Source organism: Cupressus sempervirens, chromosome 5, assembly GCF_028749045.1.
Source record: "Cupressus sempervirens isolate cs-2001-9-10 chromosome 5, ASM2874904v1, whole genome shotgun sequence".
NCBI lineage: Eukaryota > Viridiplantae > Streptophyta > Pinopsida > Cupressales > Cupressaceae > Cupressus > Cupressus sempervirens.
In genome coordinates, this window is record NC_143122.1 from 681,818,846 (window position 1) to 681,825,066 (window position 6,221).

At 32.5% G+C, this 6,221-nt stretch overlaps 1 pseudogene; it reads right to left on the reverse strand.

The window, feature by feature from the left end:
- Positions 1 to 2,191: 2,191 nt before the first annotated feature.
- Positions 2,192 to 5,882, reverse strand: LOC149557776 (exocyst complex component EXO70B1 pseudogene; annotated as a pseudogene).
- Positions 5,883 to 6,221: the final 339 nt, after the last annotated feature.

The following is a 6,221-nucleotide window of genomic DNA, read 5'->3' on the forward strand; positions in this document are numbered from 1 at the left end:
GTCATCTCTTAAATAGAGATGAGAGAGAGGAGTTAGAATGTAACTCCCATGTCTATGAATGCCACCATTCATAAGTGTGTGAGGCCAAGTGTGAGATTCCTCTTAAGGAGGAATAATCTAAATTAGGAATTACAATAAATATTTGTCCTCACATATTCCACTAGATGACAAAATAAGATGTAGTGGAAAAAGGACAAAAAGGAAATATATTAGGATACCTTGGCTTATGTCCTAATATATTACAACAATAACGAAAGGAGTTCTAAGCTTGGTTTATAAACACACCAAGGAAAGATTACAACTTCTAACACCCCCCTTTAATCTTTACTTGGGGTAATTACATCAAAGGGTATTAAACCCATAATTTTACAAAAATCTGCAACTTAATCTTCAAGATGAAGTAATTTGACTGTCTTCAAGCCATATGGAACATTTGTAGATCCAAGAGAAGCACATGAATCCTTTGAATGAGGAAACATGGACACATCTTCATATGTGAAAAATCAAGAAGGTTCCTTGATGGATCACCTGAAAAAAAAGAACAACAAGACAAATATCCACAAGTAGAATGCCATCATATATGCAAATTCGAAATCCTTTTGAATAAGGATAATAAGGCTCTCATAGAGAAACAATGAGTAAAACATGTTACCACAAAACAATGGAGATAACCTGATATCAAGATAAAGTATATGCTCAAAAAATTATCAACAAGGACAAATTGAGTAAAAAGCTTGATCAATGCTCTCATGAAAATTATATTATACTAATGCACAAATGACCACAGACAAGGCCAACTAATGATACGTGCATCAACATTGCATCAATCATGTGGATATAGACAGTCCACTTAATGAATCATCCAACTACAAGTTAATGGGGGCGTCCCTCCATAACATGCATGACTCATGATCTAAGCAATAATGTATGCAGATCATTATCAAATTAATATATGAAAATAACATAAAGGAGAGACATGCTGATCAAAGTAGAATTATCATGATTTGTTAGGATAAGAAAAAGAATGGATTATGAGGATATAACAACATATTGCCTTCAAATTGGATCAAATCATCTGAATTTGGAGGGGAAAACTCCAATAATAACATCCTCTTCATGGAGGAACAAAAAATGGAACAACATGGAGGGAAACTCCATAAAAATATTATCCTATCAAAATGGAACAGATAGAATCAAATGGAGGGAAACTCCATATAAAATGAGTGCATACCAATATAGGATGGAGGGATACTCCATGGGCCAGATAAGGAAACTATGTATCAGTTATACTGAGGGGACCTACATAGTTAACCTTGAAAAAATATTAAGCTCCCTATGCAACTCAAAAAAAATATCATATAAATCATGTATATTAATGGTATAAAACCATAAAGTGCCAACATGGGCATAGAACGATGCTATAAAAGCATAAAACTGCAACCATGTGCAGATAGATCAATAAAATCAAATCATTAAATAATGAAGGCAATAGTGTAAGATTACTCATAATCCAATTAAGTAAAATGATTTAAGGAAGATCAACTAAATATAGATATCAGGTATAAAACTCCATTGAGTGTAAACATGAGTATTTAATTCATTTTGCAAACGTATATATTAATTTCTAAAATATTATAGTCATAATTTATATATTTATCTGGGCATATATGTGGGCCCCCATATATACTCAAATAAATATACGAAAATAGATTGGTTAAAGAAAATAATCACCTTTCCATACTTAATATTTTGGAAAGTCACAATTTATAAAAAGTCACAATATTTACCTTGGTTCAAAAATATAACCTCAAAGTAATAAGATGATGCCTCTATCAAGAGCTCAAAAAAGAAAAAGAATCTTGCATGAAAAGACAAGAAAACGTTACTAAAAATAATAGATTTCAGGAATAGACTGATGAAACCAAATAAAATCATAGCTAGCTAAAAAAAAACACCTGCCATAAGTTCTCAACGACAAGGAAAACATAGGTAATGTAAAGGCAATGGCCCCCTTTTAGACTCAGTACCTGCTGTGAATATAGATTCAGTGAAAGTAGAAACTCAATCTGAAGTTATTATGGATTCTTATTTTTCAGGTTTTGTGAACTTGGCGAATGTAGATTCTTCTTTTGGCTTAAGCTGCAACTGTGGACCTTGTCAAAAATTGCAAGGTTTTCAAAAAATAGGAATATTAGTGCATCAAGCTAGGGATGCCGGGTTCTCTAATGCACATGATTATCTTGTATTCCAGAACACTCATTGTTGTTAGAAGTTGTTCATCTCCAATAATCCACATTGACTGTGTCTTATGAATTTCTTCAAATAAAGCATTAAAGTTCTTGAATCTGTCTTTCAGCACAGGTTTGGAGAAACCACTGGAAAAGTTCCCATTGATGTGAATGCCTTCATCTTTCAAACAAGAAAGAATCTTTCCCCAAGCAACTCTTTGGTAGCTTTTATGATACTGACGGACACTAGAGGAATGCTTACGGACCCAATTATCACCCAATAAACTGTGGATTTATGAGTGTTTTTACTTTTTGCACAATATAATGTCCATTGTTCATGAGAAAAACATAGCTTAGGGCTAGATCCTTGTAAAGCCTTGACTTTGCATCCAAATTGTTTTCTAAGAGATCCATGATTGCAATTGTCTGGATGGATAACAGAGACAGTTTTCCCTGTTGGTTATGTCCCTTTCAGAAGAAAATTCATCAGAGCTGTCCAGAGGACTATCTGCTAATCCGGGTAAGGGGATGAATGGCTCCTCCAGGTACAAGGCTCTTGGCTACTTCCCCCTCGGATGGCAGTCTCAAGCTCTACAAATGTTCCTCGGGCAGCTTCCCCCAATAGCATCCAAACTACAAAAGCTTCTGACCTCACTGCTGAACCAATTTCACCATAAAATACACAGGTTATTTTAGGTATAAGATCCCTCAATGTCTCGTACATATCCAAAATCTTGAAGAGCTTCTCGGGTGTCCTCCGACTGATTGCCACTGCCTCACCAAAACTAAGAAGTTCAAAAATTGTCCCCTTTGCAATCTTTCTGTATAAATTTCTTGCGGATGGTTCAAATAAATTTTTAAATTTTAAAAGAGATATATTCTAAATTCCAAGAAGAGATGAAGATTAGAATATAATGCACAAGCGAGCTTAGTGCTTCCTCCAAATAGATAAAACCAGCATCTAGTTGAGTAGTTCATGGAAAGAAAAAACAAAAAACCATAGAAGCACAAAATATAGTTAGAGAGCCATATCTTAAGCAAAAAGAAATTTTAGAAAACAAATTGTGAACGCTTTGGCGGCAAGCCTTCCAAAGGAGTTAGATGAAAACTAATAGAAAATAAGAAGTAACCTGCACAAATTAGAGCAAACAGAAGTTAATCGGGTTTGGCGGTAAACCATCCAAACTCAAAAAAAAATTAATTTCTTCCATCTTAAGAAGATTAAAGAAAAAATTAATGAAATCTCTCTCAAGAGTCTCCTTCGAATCGTACCTTCATGCAAACACTCAAAACAAAGATTAAACTGCTCTGATACCATGTTAGAAATGGAAAAAGAAATATGTAAATAAGCAAAACCAGGAAAGAATCTAAGAGAGTTAATGCATGAAAATATATTACCATAAGATAGGAGAGAGAAAGCTTCAAGCTCCAACACCATGAGACAAGATATTTGGAAAGGGGAAAGCAAAGAAAACCCCTTGTGACATTCTGAATGAGGCATCAAAATCCAAAGAAGAAAAAGAGAGAGCAAGAGAGCAATGGCTCATACAATATTTGAGAAGAGGAAGAAACCTCATTGTTAAATGAGAGAAGAGGGTCATCTCTTAAATAGAGATGAGAGAGAGGAGTTAGAATGTAACTCCCATGTCTATGAATGCCACCATTCATAAGTGTGTGAGGCCAAGTGTGAGATTCCTCTTAAGGAGGAATAATCTAAATTAGGAATTACAATAAATATTTGTCCTCACATATTCCACTAGATGACAAAATAAGATGTAGTGGAAAAAGGACAAAAAAGAAATATATTAGGATACCTTGGCTTATATCCTAATATATTACAACAATAACGAAAGGAGTTATAACCTTGGTTTATAAACACACCAAGGAAAGATTACAACTTCTAACAGAATCTATAAAGAAGGCTTAACACCTATATCCCATCTTAATGTGTTGTATTCTAGACTTTTGGTTTTATCTTCATATACTTGGTTATTTCTAGTTATACTTTACATATGTTGTTTAACATTGGTACATTGTGTATCATGTGTTTTGACAATCCCATAGTCTACTATTTTGGTTGAGTTGCTCATTCCTCATTGACTTCTTTAGAAATCATCTCTTGAACTTGGTAGTTTATGGTTTGGATAGTAGTTGCAATTAGAACATGAGTTTTTTTTATTAATTTGTTTGAAGGATTGACATATGGCAACAATAGTTAGTGTTATCCTAGTATGTTGCTTAGTTGAAATGGCCTAGGGCATTGCTAGTTGGTTATTTATTGTTCCATTATGGGTTCATGGCCCTTCCCTATATTCTAATTCAAAACACTCATCTCATCATGACAATAAATGACCAAACATGTGCATGTTGAAGAAACATCTTAGCTATAATATGAGACTTTCTTTTTATTATGAATGACAAAACTTATTTGAATAGACTCCTAATGTATGAAAATAATATCATGAAACCTTGCTAGTATAATTAATCCTTTTATTATTCACAAAGTTTATTAAGTAATCCCTTCTAGAAACAAGCACAACAATCCTTTCTTAATTAGCAAGAAAACATTTGAATCCATGAACCTTTACGATATTATTAAATAACTAATAATTTTTGATTTAAGCTGTTTAAAAAATTATTTCTTAAAGGTAATTTTTTCCAAACAGAGAAGAAAACTATTGGATGGAGAACTCATAATTTATTAAATCTACAAAGTGAATTTGACACAAATGAATAACAATTCTAATTAAAAATGGATAAATAAAAACACTTACTGGAACATTAAAAAAATAATATGATAAATGATTATATTATAAACCATTTGATAACAAGAACACCCTTTGCTTAAGTGTTCGTCTCAAATTATCCTTTGGAGTATAACATTTTGTACTTATTTAATGTTTGATTAGCTTATTTGACTTGAGAAAGGTCACACAATCCAGAATGAAAAATAAAAATTTTAAGATGAAAATATTTTAGATAAGAATTGTTTTAGAATGTTACATTATTACTTAGTTATTACATTTTTTAATCTATATTTTGTATAAACTATCCAAATTGCTTTGTATTGCCAATGCAGGGCATATCATTTGGTTATAATAAAACATTAAGTGTTCTGCTCTACATTTCGTATCATAGCAATAATATTCTCATGTGCATGTGATAAAGAGTGAGCGATGGAAGTATTATTGAAAATGTTACTCTATAGTCTTGAGTGGTTTATAGCCTGTGACGAGGTTGCTGTTTTCAATCATATTAAGGTGACGTTTCATCAAATACTATGGCGTAAAGATAAAGAATAGAAATAGAGACTACGCATAGAGAAGGCATACAATTTGTGTAGCTATTGTGTTATAACCTGTCGCTATTGCTCACTTTTACAGAGTACTAGAGCAATGTTAATTTTATACACTGTTCTTTTCAGTTACGTTGTTAGTCAGTTATAATTATGCAGTTTAATTGTGCAATTCTTATATAAATATATAGCTGCGTGTTCTTTTTATATTGTACCGAGGCTTTCCACCATTGTATTTACATTTGCTATCAAATTCAAGACTTAGAGGCATGCATATCAGGATAATGAAACAAGATTGACCATTCTGTAATCCTATCGAGTTATCTAATAAGCTAAGTTCAGATATTTTTATACAGCATTTTGACAGGAATTTTTTAAATCTTTATACAATAGTTGCTCTTACTTATTGAGATTTTTTTTTGGAATAAATGGTGCCTTTCTATCAATACTTTTAACTTTAAATTTTAAACTACTTTCTCACCATTACCATGTACCAGCACAATAAATACAAATAATCCAAAGTATTTTTGTTGCACAAGAGCTGCAAGGTATACAACTCAATGTCATTGAATACGATTTGAGATATAAGTAAATGTTTTGATATTTCATGGATTGTATATTCGGCTAAGGTACATAAGAAAGCAACGTAATGGAAGGGTGCCATGTGACGTTCACATGATTGATGGAAAGGTGGCATG